Here is a 20,600-nt window from a genome sequence, read left to right as displayed (position 1 = left end):
TATACTTCTTCGGCACACATTTAGCTACTTGAAAAGGTTGCATTTTTTGAGTTTCTACTACCATTCTCATCATTCTAGGTTCTCCTACCATTTCACCTCTCATCTCATACCACTGATAGGTACTCTCGATGGAGTTTGGTCAGTTACCCTTTCCTTTGGTCATGCTTCTCTACCCCCGGTTCTAATATCAGGAAATCTTGTGCTAAAAATCGTGTCTGGAATATCACTAGCTTGATGTGTGGACATAGGAACCCTTGAAGTTAAGTATCCCATCGATCGTGGCTTAGAAACATATGGTCGGCTAAAAGAATCTTCTACTCGTTTTCTCCACTCACGCTCGTTTGTTTTCGGTCGTGTTGTTTCTGAGACAGTAGGTCTGTGCATGCTAGGGGTAACATAGTGTTGATGGAGTGGTCCCCCAAAGTATGTATATCCCTCAAGCCCGTTACGGCTCACCGCCGAATATCTTCGACCATACTTTTCTTCTACGTATCTCTCTCCACTTCATACATAAATACATACAAGCATTTTTGCTCCGTTAACTCCCTCACATTGGGCTCGTCACACCGGTAATAGAGAATTTGCTCTCCGTTATCATGCTTATATAAACCCACATGTGTATTGTCGTTGCTAACGTGAGTAGCCACATGTGTATTGTCAGTGCTGATGTGAGTAGCCACATTTACTTGTCTAAGCCTGGCATTAGGAATGTCTAGCTCTGGCAGCTTCTCCTCAGGCTCTACATCAACCTTTTTCTTTGTGCTTGTTAATCCCCATGTATCCATAATAAAGGGATTATGCACAACTACAGACATGTACTATGAGCTTGAGCTCACTAGGTCTCTCTTCTATTTTAACGCAATAACGATCCATACCATCTCTGTAAAGCTTGGCACCCTGCTCATTTTCAAACTGTAAGTGAAAAGGTTTCATGGTTGGTGCTGAATGAGATGGTCCAACTCCCATTTTGGGGTCCTCCTTGAAACTCACATTTTTGAATCCCTCAACCATATAGGTATGAGATCTCTCCAAGTGAACTTGTGGAACGACATCATCTAATGCACTAGCAAGCCTATCACTCTCAAACCTAGCAAATTGCTTATGTCCTATGTCACCACACCAGGTCATCATGCTATTTTGGCACTCAAACAAAGTCCAAATGCTATGAAACTTTAGGAGGAGGTCTAAGACACCTAAGGGCACAATCCTAACAAGTTTGGTATCATTTTGATGAGGTACCTAAATCACAATCCATCATGATCAAGGTCCTAAAAACTCCAACAAAACATACAGAAGGATCACCCCAAGAACACTCTCTTATGGTCAAAACCTCAAAAAACAACCATTAATTCACTTAAAATAGACAATTTATCTTGCTAACACATTATCGCAAACCACAACAGAATTGACACTGATTACACTTGAATGAAAAAGAAGTAGACAAGGAACATGCTGCAAGTTTTGAGATCAAAATGTGATTACCAGAGCTCAAGATATGACGATTACAAGGCATGTAAGAATAGCTGCTCTCAGGCGTACGCTCGAACTCAAAAACCTTCAAAGATGATAATGTCCCTTTCTCACTTACAAAGATAAACTTTATACCTAGGGATTCTTGGCCAATGGCTAGCTTTACAAGGCTCATACCAAATGAACTTTACAACTCAGATTTGTGTAGACAGACTCATGAAATATTTGATTAAGATAAGAGGCTTTCTCATAATTACAAGGCTTCTCGCAAAAATAATGATGGCTATTCAAAATTTTAGAGCTCATGAAGAAGGGGTCAACTAGTAGGGCACCCGTCTGGTTTGACTGCCAACACCTAGTCCTCCTGAGGCAAGGCGACTACTGGTGGCAGTAGTGAAGCTTTGGTGGCAACTCGGGGGGTCCTGTGTGACAGGTGATGGGGACGTTGGCTCCTGCCCCTTTGTTGGATTTCTTGATCGTGTCGATTCTGCATGAAGGGCATGTTGGGTTGGGATGTGAGATTGCTCATCATCGTGGCATCCTCCTTGCAAGTATCTGGGCTTGGTTGGTGATATTTTGGTGCTTGCTACTTGATTTGTATAAGGGTTTGGGGGCTCCTTGTAAAACCCTATGGTCGCTTCTGTACTATTGGTCTTACTTGTGGTGATGTGTGTGTGGGATCCTATGATGCCATGGATCGTTTAGAGCATGGCTTATGATGTAATTTTTTGAGTTTAATGATTCATATACTACTGTCACAATTGTAAGTTCTGCAAAAAAAAGGTTTCTAGTTGTTTTCGACAAGCATGGAGGACCTTATAGATCTTAAAATCTCTTTTTTTTGTCATACTCACAATTGTGTGTAGAAAAATTAAATTTGTAAAACATAGTGTCATTACAAGTTCCTCACAACAATCACTGTGCAGGAGCCCAACCATCCACGAAAAGAATTACAACATTTCCAAGAAAAGCCACTAAGGGCAATAAAAGCTATCGTAGACAAAAGGTGCGGCAAAGATTGCCAGTTTAGCATGACATTGCTGTAGAGTTTTTTTGTTTAGGCAACACCAATTATTAGGCCATTCCATGAGTGGTTGGTGACCACTGTCATTAGTTTGATTTTGGTAATAATTGAGGACACTTACTTTTTAACTCAAGGTATGTAAAGAAAATGGATATTTGAATAATTGTGGTTTATTTGGATTATATTTTATTGACAATGAAATGAAGATTATATAATTTTTATGGTCAGATGATATGGTGATGTGGATCAACAGATCAATGTGTCACATTGGACGCTTTGAGGATGGCTTAAAGTATTTATGCAGACGGCATGCACCGATTATTACTAGAGCAATAATACTTTTGATGTAAGTAGAGTTTATGGATAGTTCCTATTTGGAAGCAAAGTGCATAGTATCTATTTGATATGGTCTTTTCATCTATATATTAAATATGTATAGAAGGAAGAGTATTGCTTTGTGGGGGGGCGGGGGGAGATTGTACTCTGTGCTCATGTCACTCATCTTCTCTTCTTATCCTCTCCCTCGCTTGCATGCATAGCACTCAAGTTTTTGAGATGCACATGTCTTCTAGCTCTCTCTCTCTCTCTCTCTCTCTCTCTCTCTCTCTCGCATGATTTGTGCTTTTCTAGTTATTTTGATGGGCATCATGCTTTTGACTGTTGTAGAGGCAATCAACTTAAACTGAGCCACCTCCACATGGGGGATACTTTTTGCGAGCACTTTTTGGAATCAAGCAAGTAGATTCTAAAAATATTCTCTCTCCTTCTTTCAGTATTTGTGTGTGTGTGTGTGTGTGTGTGTGCGTGTTTGCAATAAAGTGGGGTTTTGACCCTCTGCATTATATAAAATCCACCATAGGTCCATGTACAAAAGATATGGAATTTTTTTTGAAAGAGAATGAGATCATGGGGGAAAATCCCAAAACAAACCATAAGATAAATAGGGATAAAGATACTCTAATCAAGTAGTAAAATGTAACCATTTGGATTGTGATAAGCCTATACAAGTCTTCCCAAAGCTCTGTCCACCATAGCTGGTGTAGTAAAAACCACAAAGTCCAGCGTTGTGAGGAATATTTTTTTGGTGAGCACCTTTTTGAAATCTGTCGAGAAGATTCCAAAGAGATTCGTTCCTCTCTCAATCATCCATAGTTGAGGATCTTCTCCTTATTTCTCTCTCTTGAGACTCCCTCGGCCTCGTCCTCTCTCTCTCTCTCTCTCTCTCTCTCTCACACACACACACACACACACACACACACATGGAGTACTGGTACTGGTACTACTACTACTGATACTGATACGGCTATACTGCTATACTAGACTGGTAATACTGGTGTTGTACTGGTACTGTATATACTGGTACTGGTACTTGTACTTACTAGTACTACAAGACTATACTGATACTAATATTGACACTATACACTATTGGTACTGATATTGCTATACTACTATATTGCTATACTAGTACTAGTAATACTGGAGTTGTACTGGTACTGTATATATTGGTACTGGTACTAGTACGCATGCCACACACACACACACACACACACACACACACACACATATGGCTGTGTACAGCGTGTTGCTATTTCCCTAGTATATTTATGTTTGGACTGTTGGCTTGGGGTACCTTAGTGAATAACTCGTTTAAATTCACAACATAATTTTTTTTGTAATGTAGTACCTTGATGGTACCTAACCCTTAGATACTAAATGGGTTATGGGCGGGTTACCCAGCTATGTAAATGAAGTCATCTTCTGCTTAATAGAGAGGTGGCTCCCTCATGAAAGGTCTTCGATATTGCGCTCTTAAGTGCTCTCTCTCTCTCTCTCTCTCTCTCTCTCTCTCAATCCCCTCTTTCTCTCTCTGTACATGGCGGCGCTGTTACACCATCTCTCCCCCTCTTAAAGCCGCGCCCGCCATACGGCTAGAAAGGAAGGTGGCCACTTGCTCCAAACCCTATAAAAAGGTGAGTTTTACATGCTCACTTAGCATTGGTGGTGTGTGTATTTGGGAGAAGTGTTTGTACATTAGGACTGTGAGGATTTTACTTGCAAAAGTGTAGTGTTAAGTGTCAAATCCATGGCAAATGGTAAGGATAAGCAGGCTATTGTGGAGTTAGCTGCTCCAACTCAATCTTAGGTGACTTTTGGCATTGAAATGGACTGCTGTCCAAATTGTTTGATGGTTGTGAGTATTCCTCATGCATATGCCGGTAGAGGCACTTGAATAGCTTCTTCTGTTGAACTTTATTTCATAAGAGCTTGTAAAGCACAAGGGGCTTCCTATGGTTTTTTTACCCTTGTAAATGATTTCATCTCTGAATATATGATTAGCTTGACCTTTCTTATTATTTATCTTTGAAAGCAATCTAGTTGGGTGACATCCATAGCATGTGGGATACCCATGCATCACCTAAATATGGTACCAATACTAACTAAATGTTGTGTTGTTTCCATGGGCGCAGGTGAGGGTTACCTTCTCAACTATAGTTTTCAAAGTTCCTTGGCTAGAAGATGCGGACTATTATATCTTCTTGCTCTTGATTTTAGCACTTGTGTATAAAGATTGTTCTGTACTATGAATGGGAATTATACCTCCTTTCATTGACATAGTTTCTAGCGTCTTTTGTGATCTGAAAGGATTCTTTGATGTATTTATTATAGTGTTATTGAAACACATACACACACAATTGTTTCCTTGGCAAACACACTTCAATCAAACATCCGTCATTTTAAAATCTCCCTCTTTTTTTTGCCTCTTTCATGTCATACAAGCTCATAATTTGACTCGGATCATTGCACACGCGCGCGCACACACACACACACACACACACACACACACACTCTTTCAAACATCATAATCTATGTTGAGAGGATAATGCTACAACCAAGGATATTCTCTATCTCACTCATGTACATTCATACACATGTACTCTCTCTCTCTCTCTCTCTCTCTCTCTCTGAATTTTTCCCTTGACAAACACACCTCGATGATCAAACATCCATCATTCACAAATCTCCCTCTTTTTCTTCTCTCTCCTCTGTATCTCTCTCACATATTTCTTTTCTTTGTGAGCACACATATATCAAGGAACAAAACACACTCTAAACATTAAACACATACACACTCTTTCAAATATTTAACACAACACGATCACAGATTGTGATCTCTCTCTCTCTCTCTCTCTCTCTCTCTTTCACACACATACACACAAGGACAAGTATGTGCCTAAATCATTTTGCACCAAGATTAATCCTAACAAGTGGAGAGATAGAATGATATTAAACTAAGATAATTCAAGACGACTTTGCGAGTGGTCCAATATCAAAACAATCCAAATCAACTTCACCAGATTCAAAACATGGTGGAATAGGTGTCACAAAATTATCCAAACATGGGGCTTTTTGATCTAGGTTGGGATTGTGCGTTCACGGCTAAGAGCATTTTAGACATCAACTTTGCCTAGCACATGCTTATGTATGAACATGTTTTCATTTTGACTCAATCCAAGAACTCTAAAGAGAATGAAGTACAAGTACTTACAAGCCAAATAAGGTTTCTTCTTGGTCTCTATGTTAGTGAAATTAGGTTATGTGCAATAGGGCTCATCCTTGATGTGCACCTCAGACACCCCCACGTGTCGTCTCATGCATGAGACTCCACTTTGAAGACTTCATGTACATTGTCTATAATGGATTTCTCCTCAATCACCTTAGCATTTAAACAAAGAGCCAAACCAATTTTCTTTGTTGTCTCATGTGAACTAGAAGTATGAAATTTGACTCTTATGCCATTTCTTAGTATTGAACCACTACTACATACTTTTGTTGAAGCGGTAGAGGAGTCATCTCCACCCCTGGGAGGAGTCTGCATTGGTGTTGCAACCATTTGTTCTTTTCCAATTGACTCCACTTGAAATCCTTCGTCAAGAAATATCTCAAGTTCTTCATCTGTAAGATTTGTTCCAAGATCAACTAGCCAAATTGTTGGTGGAGGAGATGGTCTTGGGATCTATATTATGATCCACCACATAACAATGAATAACATGGTTGGTACAGAACCAAAACCATTACATGAGTAGACCATTTGGATTTTTTCTATACCCCTCAAAAGAAGGTGCAGGAGTCCCTTTACTACATGCACCTATATTTTGTCCACATCTTTTCCCAGCACTGGGGGTGCCACTACATGTTACACGGCTATTGATTGGAGTTCTTCTAATTGCCCACATAGCTTTATTGACCTTTTGTTCCAAAACACAAACCTTTGCCTTGTCTTTAGAATTATCACTCCCATCTACTGTCCCTGAGTCCTCCCTGAAAATGATCTTCCTAGGCCTTCCACGTGATGTGCGGTCACATGTTTTTGCATTGTACTCTAGTCGATGTGTCAATTCATCCTCAACATCAATCACAATCAATGGTCTTGTTGCTACCACAAACCTGCAAAACCTGTATTACAAAATTTAGCTACTTTAAAATAAGATGCACAAACAAGTAATCATCCTCACCAATTGTCCTCCACTAAGGGGCCCATTGTTTTAGTAACATTTACAAATTCTTTCTCATCGCCAAGTACATGGTGAGGGTCCCCTTCTTGCATCAAATTTGTTGTCACAATTTTCTTTGCCACACACATTCATACCTTTTGTGTACCTACATGTCTGTCTACATTGAGGACTCATGCAACCATTTCTTTGGTTTTATCAGTAAGTCCTTTGGATGTACCATCCCTTATGTCATGCTGATGATTTCCTTGATGTACCATCAATCTGTTCATGCTTCTATCCCATGGCATGCCATAATATACGAAGCAATCACATGTATGCAAACAAATGGGTGTTGTCCACAATAGTGGCAAGTAAGTTTTCCTCCAAGTCCATCACAAAACTCGCCCATACATGGTAATTTTAACATACTACCATTGAAATGCGTCGTGTTTGACCTCCCAAAATTAACCAATTTGGGACAACTTTCATAGAGACACTTTTAGGACACCTACATAATGGCTTTTGTGACACACTCCAAGAAATGCGATGTTCGAGATTTGTAGTTTGGTCCATTGGTGTGGATCATACTTATGTTCCATATCTTAAGGTCGGTGGAAACTCAAACACCATGTTACCATTGTACACCTTTGGAATTTTTGACACTTGCTTGGTTTCCACCATCTTTGAAAGAAGCTTTGTCAAGGTGTTGGGGTTCATCATTGAGTTAAAAAAAGGAAAAATATGATTTTTTCTCCGTACCTCGGTAGAGTTTTGCAATTCTTGCTCCCCATAAAGTTGTTTCTTGCTTGGGTTAGTAAGGTCGACTAGAGGAGTAGCCATGCCATTTGAATTTGAGACTATGTTACCTTCAACCACCACCATGAACTTTGTAGAGATAAATTTTTCCACAACATAAAACTCCTCTCCTATGTGATTGTTTATTTTCTCTAGTGGCACTGTTAACTGTTGGCTCTCAACCATGACAATGGTATGTAGAGCACTAAATGTTTGTAGTGCAATATGCTCTTGTAGATATCTCCCATTGGTAAAGCATTTCAATGGTAACATTGGTTAAGGACATTTTATATTAATCCTAATATTTATTAGTATTATTCAATATTTTTAAAAAATCCACATTAAATTATTTCAAAAAAATTGTATTCCATTACCTGAGAGAGTTCTTTTGGACGCATAATGTCGTTGCTCAACAACATTATAAAAAAGAAATTGGAACCTCTAACGCATAAAAAATAGTCCCATCCATGTTACAAAAAAGATCTTGCGTGTTAAAAACCAAGAAGAAACCATTACAAAGGTAGCATTTGCCAACCAAGGAGAGCAGAGAGTACCTTTTGAATGAAGATGATTACAAGGCAAACTATGATTTGGCGATGGAAGAGACTGAGAACTTTTTTGTGTGTAAGGGATTGGAGATAGCGATCTTAGCCAATCCCGAGAATGGAGTGGAGTTTTTTTGAACATGCATTTAGTTTGTGGGTTGGGGAGATAAGGGTTGCAAAATGATCCCCTTTAGAGTGTTCGAGGTTGCATGGGTGCACATTAATCTTGTGAAGTAAGTGTTATTTGCTTTTGAATGCACTATTTTTTTTTAAATTGTCAAAGATGGTGTCCAATGATACATTGCAAAAAATTTCGCTTGGTTGATAGTGACCAAAGGCATCTATTCCGAGAAGCCATTCTTGCAGTGGTTGAAAATGCATGTTTATTGGTGGTAGCTAAAAAGGTGAGCGTAGTAACATTAGAGTACGGGATCATATCTAGTATTACAACATTACTAATGCTTGGAGTGTAGGGGTGTTTTGAGCTTGGCGGAGAAGATGGAGGCAGAGAACTCCACAATGAAGAAGTCACACGTACACGCCACATGCAATTGTGGCCTGTCTCTTGGTGAGGCAATGCAGTCTATTTGACAAGATAACTTTGGCAAGGATTTTGTGATGTAGAATCCAACCATACGAGCCACAAACAACATAGAGGAGCATCTGCATTTTGCATGAACTGTTTGAGGCTTGCTACACAAGTATTGAACTATAAAGGTTTATTAGGATGTATGATTCAAATTGTGTGTTTTGAATAATGGAGTTGTTCCTCTTGTAATTTGTAGATGGCGGTTGGGTGCCCTTAGGTCAAGTCTTTGTAGTCCATACCCCGAGCATCCTAGCCACACGTGGGTATAGTTTGAGAGAGAGGAGAGTGGGATCTATCCCAACAATTGGATATACAAGCTCCATGATAAGGATACATGGAGAGATCTCCATGGTTCTTGGACTATGTGGATGGTGAGTTTCCCGAAAACAAATTCTCTCCATGGTTCTTGGACTATGTGGATGGCAAGTTCCCCAAAAACAAAGCAGAAGAATACAACAGTAAGTTATGTTTTTCTTATACAACTATCATGGTTTGGTTTGGTATAGTGTCCTCACTATTTTTTTTGGATTTGCAGCATTACACACGGAGGCTAGGGAAAGGGAAAAAGAGGAAATGTCACCATCAATCAGCCTCCCATCGATGCCATTCCCCTAGCATGGCCAAGGGAAGTCCAAGCCCAAAAACCATAGCTGATGGACCTACACAAGGTAAGAAGAGAGAACAACTAGTCATCGAAGAATTTGAGGAGTTTTTGGAAGAGCTTCAAAGTGAAAGGAGCGAGCAACAAGGTGGCGAGCTAGATTATGAGCAGGGTGATTTCGAGAGGCACTTGGAATCATGGAGGTCTAGTCCATCTTAGTGGTTTGAAATCTTGGGGTTTGATGCAAACCATATCCGTCGCTACTGTCAAAGCAAGGGCAGCCACCCACTTTCGGCGAGGCCACTTGCTTTCTTTCTAGTAGGTAAAAAATGCAACCACAAACCAATGTTTTTTTTAATAAATTTAATGGTTCTTAACATTGGATTAAATTTTGGATGTGGTGCAATTTCGGCTCACTCTAACGCAAAAATGGTAGAAATTGTGAGTGTCGGAGTGGTTCCCATATATCTTGTAGTACTTGTTGAGATAGACCATCTACGAAAGGCGTTGGTGGATCCAAAATTCAATCTTGAATATTGATTACTTCTAAGAACTTATTCTCTATGAAATGGCACATCAAAACTTGGTACTTGTTGTTCTTACTATAGTTTAATTTTTTATGAGGATCGTGTTGGGGATGTTTAACTATCCTTGGTTTGAAGTCAAGTTAATTGAAGAAGTTTTATCTTCAAGTGAGATTTTCTCAAATATTATATTTTATTTGAAAAGTGTTTGAAGGACATGGTGTGAATGGTCTTGGAAGTAAAGTCACCAAGGGTTCTTTATAAATTGCCAAAGAATCACTACTTTCATTCATTTGCAAGTTTCTATATGTTTTTTTTACACAAGTTACTCCTTTAGTCTTCTCACATTCTGACATTTACCATGCCGAGGAGAAACCACAGACAATGTGATCAATGTGGGCCACCCACACAACGCGGGCATGGACCTCAACATGGTCCCCCCCCCTTGTTGATCCCATCAACAATGTGCATGCTAATGACATTCTTAACATTGTTGATGCGGTGAATAATATATTCACAGCACAAAGTGCATGCAGCTACACGGAGGCTTTCCACGCAGTCAATGAGGCCACAATGTCCCTGCTCAATGCCATGTATCAGCTTGATTTAAATGCACATTCAACCGCACTCGACATTGAGCAAGTTGTCATTATTGCCACCCGACAATGCAATCATGTTTTGAGGGGGACATGGTTATTGCACCCCACAAGAGTGTGCAGTGTTCGAGCGACACGTGGAGACTTGGGTAGAATTATGGATGACATACATTGTTGTGTAAGGTCAAGTGAATGGAGCGACCAATGACAACAATACAACACTAGCAATGAGGACAACTAGATTCCCCATTGTAAGCTAGTGTTAGAGCAATAAGTCTGTGAACCCATATGAGTTTCTTGAACTATTTTGCTTTGCTCCATATCTATCTCATTGTAGTTGTTGTTTTAAGATGTGTACATTCAACCATTTTAATATTACTCTATATGGGTTTGTTATTGCATCTTTTCAATGTTGTTCATCCATTGATTTTTGAGAGGACAAAGTCAATTGTGGATTGTAAACCTTGAAATTGGCTTGTTGCAAATGATTTGTGTGCATGTATCATTGTCTGATTGATGACTAATCTTGTTGCACGACATATATTGTGATTTTTGAAAAGAGTGTGCGTGCTCTAATCCGGGTATATTTTTTGTTCGTGTATACGAGTTGGATTTATCAGGACAAAATTTGGATTGGATTATCTTAGATTGTAAACCCTTAGAATTGGATTGTTGAGTCGGGTGTATGCCTGCATGTGCGTGTGGCCCGCGTGTGGTGATCAAGCTTGTATATGAGTGTATGAGTGTACATGAGAGAGGCAAAAAAAAAGAGATCTCTAAATGATGGATGTTTGATCGAGGAGTGTTCGCCAAGAAATAAATTCAATGTGTGTGTGTGTGTGTGTGAGAGAGAGAGAGAGAGAGAGAGAGAGAGAGAGAGAGAGAGAGAGAGAGAGAGAAGAAGAAGAAGAAGAAGAAGAAGAAGAAGAAGAAGAAGAAGGAGGAGGAGGAGGAGAAGAAGGAGAAGAAGAAGAAGAAGAATAGGAGAGAAGAGAATTTTAACATCGTAGGAAAGTATCATAAGAGACCTTAAAGATCTATCCGAGAAGCTGAGTTGAACTCAAGACCTGTTATTCAAGAGGGAAATGGCATAACCAATCTACCACATTTGGATGATAGAAATGTTATACCATTTTCCTCTCTTTTTAGTGCCCCCCCCCCCCCCGCAACACACACACACACGCACCTGTGTGTGTGTGTGTGTGTGTGTGTGTGTGTGTGTGTGTGATGGGTTCGAAGGCAATAAGCTCAAGGTGGCTTAAAGGTGAAGGTAGCCATAGCTCAGACAGTTAGAGAGAGAAGACTACACACCTTTTGAAAAGTGGACTCAACACACAAAAAGCTAGTAATACTTTTACCATAGGGTATATACAGCATAGCTTGGGCTTTATTTATGAATAAAGCTGGAGTGGATATCCGGCTCATAACTCTCCATGTAGCCCTTCTTAGAAGCTTACAACTCATAGGACAAATGACAATAGCAAAGAATATGCACATCTAGAGGTGTTTCCCATAGTCGCTGAAGAAGAACATGCCTATCTCAACAATCCTCCCCTTAGGCATGGACTATACTGAAGCAAGCTGGGTCGAGACTCAATGCCACACAGGCAAGCAATCACACAGACTGGGGTAGTCACACAGACTATGGCAGTCACATAGATTAAATCATGGTCTTAAACAGACATGGTGTCACACAGACTCAAGGATTCCTCCCCTTCAACATGCTCTCAACATGAAAGGCAAAGGATAACCATATCTATAACTGTCAATGTCTACTCTTAGTAGCACCTCCCCTCACTCCTAGTCATCTTCATCATTTGATATGATTTGTTGCTGCCACCGCTGCAGCCTGTGCATATTTTGTTGATGATAGCTTCACCTTTGGTTCTCTTCTTGACAATGACATTTAGCATACATAACATTGTGTGAATGATGTCACCACAAGGGATTCTTTCGAGGAAGGTCTTACCTCCCGAAATAACTGGGGCAGTGTCTAGTCCTCTCACATCTCTTGTATATAGTTTTGGTAGACATAATGAAAGGCAAGGCTTTGTTATCATGCCTTGAGTGTAGGAGAAAATAAAATGCATAATAAAACGAGAAGTATGCAATGCTTTTGTACATATGCAAAATATGCTTGTGCAATGCTTTCGAAACGATTGAGACTTGAGAAAATGTGCAAAGTCAAAAGGTTTCAAAAAACTTTGAAGCTCGATTGTGTGCCTTGAGTGGAAGCTTTTAGCCGTGCGTACTTTGAGAATTAGACTTTGTAATTTTTGAATGCCCAATGCAAGGCTGTGCAATTTGTAGGTGGGTCTGAGAGCGACTTGCCATCAAGTTCACGGGTTGAACACGGGGTTGATTATGTTGGCTACAAGGGTGGGGATATCGTTGTATTATGATGAGGCACGTGAGATTGGACGAGCTGTGCGTGGGTATGAGGGCTTATTTATCATAAAAGGTTACAATGCATTAAAAAAAAAAGAAAGCTTGCAAAATTTGTCGATTGCAAAACAAGCAAAAGCCGTCCAAGGGGCAATGAGAGTATCTTGGAGCTATTCAATGATCAGAAACTGCAAGAGGGGGCGCCTTCATGCTGTGATTGCATCCACGAGGTCCGATTGGAGGAAACCATCATCGATCAACAACGTGTGTGTGTGTGTGTGTGTATGTGTGTGTATCAAAATAATGCTGCAGTAGAGCTTCGAATTGCATTGGTTTGCATTTGTCTAAGCTAGCACTACGGTAACTTAAGACTAAGGGTTGCCCTTCTTGTTGAATGTTTGCCGTAGCCTATGAGTTTCTTGTCTAGCTCGCTTTTACTGTAGCATGATGCACTATTTTCAGCTTTGCTTGTAGCTTTAATTAGGAGCTCCTTCAATCTTTCTTGCCAATTCAGTTTTATAGCGCTATAAGATGCCGACTCTAGTGTGCTCCCGGGATTGCTCTCAAATTGTTTGCTCCGCCCTCTCACACTAGAGATACGGGTACTTGGTTTTGCAGCCTTCGTCTGCACTGAGTGCTACCCTCAATTTCTTGATGGAGAGCTCCCAAGCCTTCAAGGCTCTCTTAGTGTTTTTTTGCTCACGGGTTGTAGCTTGATTTCTTGCTGCAACTACACACTCTCCCGTTCGGTATTTGTTGGCTTTATTGGCCACCGATTGCTCCTCAGATTGGTTGATTTTCCACGAGTTTCCCCCAACCTGCAAAGCTCAAGAGCTCTCTGCTTTACTGGCTTTGATGAAGTGCCGAGATCTACCTTACTTTGAGCTAGTAGCTCTGCTCGCTACTGCTCGACACTCTCCTTGGTACAATTCCTTTGCTCTCCTACTAGTTGCCGATTGCCATGCCCGATTGGCTGATTTTGTGTAATTAAGGGGCTTGGTTAGTAGCCTTAATTGCCTTCAAAACAAGTGTGTGCTTGATGCAAATTGGACAAATGGGTATTCTAAGGATTGTGTGCGGTATTGCTAAGCTAATGGGGGTGCTAACCGGCTCTGATACCAGTTGATGGGTTCGAAGGCAATAAGCTCAAGGTGGCTTGAAGGTGAAGGCAACCACAACTCAGACAGTTAGAGAGGGAAGACTACACACCTTTTGAAAAGTGCACTCAATATACAAAAAGCTAGACTTAATATTTTTAGCATAGGGTATATACAGCATAGCTTGGGCTTTATTTATGCATAAGCTAGAGTGGCTATCTCGCTGATAACTCTCCAGGTAGTCCTTCTTAGAAGCTTACAACTCATAGGACAAATGCCAATAGCAAAGAATATGCATATGTAGAGGTGTTTCCCATAGTCACTGAAGAAGAATATGCCTATCTCAACAGTGTGTGTCCTAAAAACTAATATCTAACCAACCCAAATGATTTTCTCATATTAAACTGATCACTTAATGTGGGAGAATAAACGGGAACAAGGGTTAAGATATAGACATGTGCTTATAGATCTATCTCAACACGGGGCCAATGGTAAAGGAGCCCAAATGAGAGATGGTCTATCAAAGAGCAAGGCTAACCAATGGAGCATAAGACCTTAGGGTTAGCTTCATTGAAGACCTCCAATAATGTGTGTAAAAGTCCTTTGACCTTAGGTATGACCTTAGGTAAGCTAGGGCTGAGCTTGAGGCGCGGGAACCCGACCCAGCTCGAGGTGCTTGTCTTGCTTGTCATGCTTGATGACTAAGGTGCTTGAGGTGCTTGATGATTGAGGTGCTTGAGATGCTTGAGGTGCTTGACATGCTTGAGATGTTAGGGTTGCACTTGAGGTGAGAACCCAACCCAAGCTTAAAGTGCTTAAGGGCCAAGCTTGTGGTGGGAACTGGGCCTATGCACGAGGGGTTGAGGTGTCAAAAAGTCAAAGATTCAATCCCTACAAGGAGGGGGCGAGCCCTACATGAGGGGGGATGAGAGAGAACACCCACACACTCACACAAGGCATGCATGGTACAAAGAAAGCAAAAGGGACACTTGTCAAGTTCCTCCTCATGTTGCCCTCATTGTGTGCCTGAAGCCTATTGGTTGGCCACCCAAGGGGTCCAATGATAATTTAGGTGATTTAATTAATTGATTTTGCATTTATCAAGTCCTCTCTCTCAAAGGGGAAAGGGGGACACTTGTCTCAAGGCTACCCTTGCTGCTTGTAATGCCTCCTGCTTGGCTAGGCCTGTAGGGGTCCAATGAGCTTCAAGCATGAGCTACAAGGGGGGGTCGACCCAAGCAAGCTAGGGGGTTGCTTAGGGGGTATAATCACCCACACACACTCACAAACACTCTCATTGTGTGCTATGCAAAGTGCAAGAGCTCCCTCTCCTAGCGATCTTATCCAATCCCGAGAATGGAGTGGAGTTTTTTTGAACATGCATTTAGTTTGTGGGTTGGGGAGATAAGGGTTGCAAAATGATCCCCTTTAGAGTGTTCGAGGTTGCATGGGTGCACATTAATCTTGTGAGTGAAGTAAGTGTTATTTGCTTTTGAATGCACTATTTTTTTTTAAATTGTCAAAGATGGTGTCCAATGATACATTGCAAAAAATGTCGCTTGGTTGATAGTGACCAAAGGCATCTATTCCGAGAAGCCATTCTTGCAGTGGTTGAAGATGCATGTTTATTGGTGGTAGCTAAAAAGGTGAGCGTAGTAACATTAGAGTACGGGATCATATCTAGTATTACAACATTACTAATGCTTGGAGTGTAGGGGTGTTTTGAGCTTGGCGGAGAAGATGGAGGCAGAGAACTCCACAATGAAGAAGTCACACGTACACGCCACATGCAATTGTGGCCTGTCTCTTGGTGAGGCAATGCAGTCTATTTGACACAATATCTTCCTTAAAGATGACACAATATCTTCCTTGCTTGTTAATCCTTGCCTGAGACAAAGGCCGCAATATCCTAAAACGCTTTCGGCCCATTTATCACCAAAACTATGGATTGCTACCTCTCTGTTTACAAGAATACATTTGTGGGCATTTAGGGCTATAGGAAACTGCCAAAACAGAGCTTAGCGCTCTACACTTCTACATCTCTGTTGATGCATAGTCCGTATACTTGTTGTGGATGACCCTAATCATCTTTTCATTGAAGCTTGGGAGCTAATGTCACAGGGCGGTGTCCTTTGAGTCACCCTCCATGTGAGATCCACCTTTCTGTTGGGCAAACTGATCAATCTCCAAAGCGAACTGCAAAGAAACAATGTCGGATTATGATTCTAAGAAACAACAATTAGAATTGAAAAGAATGAAGTACTTACTAGTGTCGCATCAGTGCGCGCAAGGGTTCTTGTTGGTTATGTCAATTGTGCCAAGATCAGTGCACTCCGAGCACATGAAATGTTTGTGGGGAGCGAAGCTACTCTCGGGAACACTCTCCTAGAAATCTTTCTCCTCATCAATGGTTTGTAGAGCTACCGCCACGAGGGAATCCATGGAATTATGTCCCTCTGGCAAGGCTAACGTGTTGATGAGGGGAGCAGAGGAGTAGTCCACTTAGAACTCGGCCTTTTGACTTGGGTTCTCTATATCACGAACCCCAACATATATTGCAAGAACAAAGAGGGCTTTGTATTGATGCATTTCAAGAGAGTGGGTAATGTCGTCAAAGAAGAGAAATTCTTGACCATCCACTATAATTAAATGCAGGGTGCGCAAGAGCAACCATTAGGATCTCATCTTCGACATCCTCCCCTTCCAGGTCTTGGTCAACATCTTCTGTTAAGTATGGAGCCTGATTTACCCTTGTAATTTTCTGTGGTAAAAGCTCACATTTGTAAGGCCCCCATTATGAGGAGAAGTCATCGTGCGTGAAGGAAAATCACTCAACGGAAACCAAAATTTTCACGGCCAAGAATCAGGGGCAACTTTAGGGGCCTCGGGGGCGGAAGCCTCCGAGACTTTTTTTTCCCTCGCCGGAATATTATGGCCGGACGGCGGCCGAAAAGTGGTCGGAAAACAACCGTCGGTTGGCCGGTGTGGCCGGTAGTCAATGGCCGATGGCCGGTGGTCGGAAGTCAATGGCCGGTGGCCGGTGGCCGAATTCAAAAGCGGACTTGTCTTCTCAAGGGCGGCCACACATGGGCGGATTGGAGGGTCCGATTTGGACTTATTCGCACAAGGGCGGCTACACATGGCTGCATCTCATAAGAGAGGGCAGCCCTTTTGGCCTATAAAAGGAGGCCATTTCTACACACATTTCAGAGTGTGAAGTTGATGCAACAAGGTGAGTGTGAGGTGGTGAGAGTGAAGCAAGGTGGGAGCTCCATTAAGGGTATAATCCCTTTGTAAACTACTTCTTGTTTTGAAGTACTAAAGCCATTGAGTGGCTGCTTTCCCGTGGACGTAGCCCACATTGGGTGAACCACGTTCCCCTTGAGTTTGAGATCGATTCAATGATTCTAGATCCTGTTTCGTATAGCATTCGTTCGTAGTAAGGATTTCAGTCACTTGCGTATTTTAGAACTTAAATTTGATTTCCTTAGTAGTGATTGTCATTAGAAGGTCGAGTAGGTGATTTGATACCCACCTAGTTGTTTCCATGCGCCTGCGTGTCAAGCTCCGTCCTTGTCTGACAAATTCTGTTGTTGGTTGAGTTCTCGCTATTTAGCTTTCGCTAGCGGCGTAACCGCCTTAACATTTCGCACCGTTGCCGGGGACGAGAGCCCTAAGTAGGTGACCTTAGACTAATCCTACGAGGTGAGTCGTATAAACTACTTTGTATACTTTAGTTAGAAAAGATCTAGGAGTGGTGGACTCCGAAGATCTCGAGAGATACTAGGAAGTGGGGTATTCCTGGGTCTTCCGTGTTGACAATATTTTTAGTTTAGCTTAGATTTTTTTGTTGTTTTGTTGGTGTTGAGTAGTTGTTGATAGAAGAAGAATTTGCTAGTTCGTGAGTGGTAGTGGATCTCTTTAAAATCACAACTACCAAACCCATTTTATGATTAGGAATAGCTTAGGTAGGACTTCATTTGATCCTGATCTAGAGCTAGTAATCATTGGAGTATTTGCTTGATATGGTTGATTGCATGTTAGATCACTAAACCGTCGAGTTAGTAGTGAAACTTGTAGTAAACAAAAGTGAGAGAAATTTTCTGTGTATCTGGGAGTTGCTAAGCACTTGAGAAAGCTTTAGGAAGGATTCTGTGCCAAAAAACTGGAAATCTGCAACTTTAGACATCATACGTGTATGATGTCTAAATGACCAAACAGAGACCAAAACAGAAATTTTGACTTTACGAGAGTGTTCAAAAGGGGGGTTATACCCTAATTTTAACTTAAAACAAGAGCATTAACACTCAAAGAAACCCAAAAAGACAAGCCGGAGTCCAAGAAACGCAAAGAATAGGAAATTTTGGATTCAGATCGTGTTTTTACATTCAAACCTGACAAAAACACTTGAAACTCAATTATAAACATTGGAGAAGGCTTAAAACCAAGAATAGTCAAAATTTGGGACAAAAGACATCATACGCGTATAATGTCTTTTAGCACATCCACTGCTTATTTTTGATATCTGACCTGACAAGATTGTTACAAACACTGTAGAAAGGGTAAATATCAAGTCTTGACCCAAATTGATGAAAAAGACATCATACGCGTATGATGTCTTTGACCTAATTTTGGACATATTTTGATACTTTGCCAACACAGATCCATTGTAATAGCTGTCTAGAGGTTATATTTCAAGTTTCATCCCATTTTGATCACAATTGATCCAAAACAAGTCAAAAGCGGAAAATTGCCAAGAAAAGCCTAAATTAGCCATAACTTGGTCAAACAGAGTTCAAACTGAATTTTGTGAGTGGACAGAGCATAAGGGGGCTACTGAGAGTGAGCATAACCAAAATAGTCCAAATCTGTGAAAAAAAGACATCATACGCGTATAATGTCTTTTTCAGCATAACTGCAACAAAATTCTCACTTGATGAAACAGAAGTTGTCCAACTGACAAGATTAAACAATTGACCAAGTATCAATCAGTTTGGATCAATTCTGACCACAAAAACTTGGGAAAACAAATTGTCGAGACGGAAAAGTTAAAGTCCTTTAGGGGAATTGATGAATTTGAGATCGGGCAGGAATCTCCAGAATAACCAACCAAAACAAGAGGAACAAGCAAGTGTCATATTAACCGAGGGAAGTGTAAACCAAAGTTGGGTGCAACCATTAGAGCCGATCTTTGAAGAAAGTGTTTCTGATACTTCTTCGGAGAGATCTTACGAGATTTTCACCGAACACTTGGAACACTTGAACCTGAACAACAGAGAAAATATGGCAGCAGGATCATCAAACCCTTCCGCCACAATGAAGCTATTGTTTATAAAATACCAGTACGACAATGAGCAAGGTGCCAAGATCTACAAAGATGGAATGGACCGCTATTGTGTAAAGATAGAAGATAGACCTAGTGAGTTCAAGGACTTAGTGCCTGTGAGCTATAGCGGAGATAGATATCTAGATGATGAGGGTACCATGTACTTGGTAGTCCTAAACCCTAACATTGTGGACAAGTGGGGATTGATGGGCACCAAAGCCAAAGTAGATGAAGAACTTGAGGAGAAAGCACCAATAATGAACTTCCCTGATGCGAGGTTAAGAAGAGAGAATGAAACTACAAGGATCAACACTGATAACATCTATGTGGGGCTATACAAATATAATAATGGGGAGCAAGATCTCTATTATAGATGTGAAGAACCCTACACCGGAGAGTTGACAGATCAAAAAAGACTTTATGTCTTTACCTACACAGAGGGATCGGAAGTGAAAATTGCCGCTTACGACAAGTATGGGAGGCAATACTCAACAATGGGCAAGAAAGAATTAGAAGGATATACATACTTTGGGGGACCACTACATCAGTATTATGTTACTTCTAGCTCACAAAGGCCAGCACCAACAAATGGAGTGCAAAACCCAATGACAACAGGAGGACAAAGAACTCAGGCTGCTGACTCTTTCAGTCAACCTCAGTACTCGAAGCCCGGACCAATGGGATCATTACATTCCAGAGAGTCAATGGATACGAATCGAGGTAGTGCAGTTCCAATCCCCACGTATACCACTCCAGGTCCAAGGTTCGAAGCGGAACCATCACATTTACCTCCTAGTAGTAGACTCAGGGCAGGGGAACCGACAAGGGTAACCCATGAAGTCCATGATGCTAGAGAAAGCTTTAGCCGGGACACAGGAGCAATGAGATTGGTAGCAGACCATAGACGTATGAGACCATCTCAAGTAGCCAAGTGTATGCCAAAGAAGTATGGTGGTTCAGGAGATCCGTATGCACATGTGTCACTCTTTAAGCAAGTCTTAAGAGCTGAGCAAATAACAGATTTCCATACACAATACGAGGGATTTGGTCTTACTCTAGAAGGTACGGCATTGACATGGTTTCAACCACTGAACAGAGGGGGATTCCATGACATTGACCATTTGCTAAGAGAGTTTGCTGAGGAATTCTCAAAAC

At 41.1% G+C, this 20,600-nt stretch overlaps 1 pseudogene; it reads right to left on the bottom strand.

The window, feature by feature from the left end:
- Positions 1-16,137: 16,137 nt before the first annotated feature.
- Positions 16,138-16,708, bottom strand: LOC147465484 (uncharacterized; annotated as a pseudogene).
- Between the last annotated feature and the right edge of the window lie 3,892 nt (positions 16,709-20,600).

This window comes from Adiantum capillus-veneris, chromosome 1 (assembly GCF_014529385.1).
Source record: "Adiantum capillus-veneris isolate H3 chromosome 1, ASM1452938v2, whole genome shotgun sequence".
In the NCBI taxonomy this organism is placed as follows: domain Eukaryota; kingdom Viridiplantae; phylum Streptophyta; class Polypodiopsida; order Polypodiales; family Pteridaceae; genus Adiantum; species Adiantum capillus-veneris.
The sequence above is the reverse complement of the archived record's forward strand: the minus strand, read 5'-3'. Positions and strand labels throughout refer to the sequence as shown.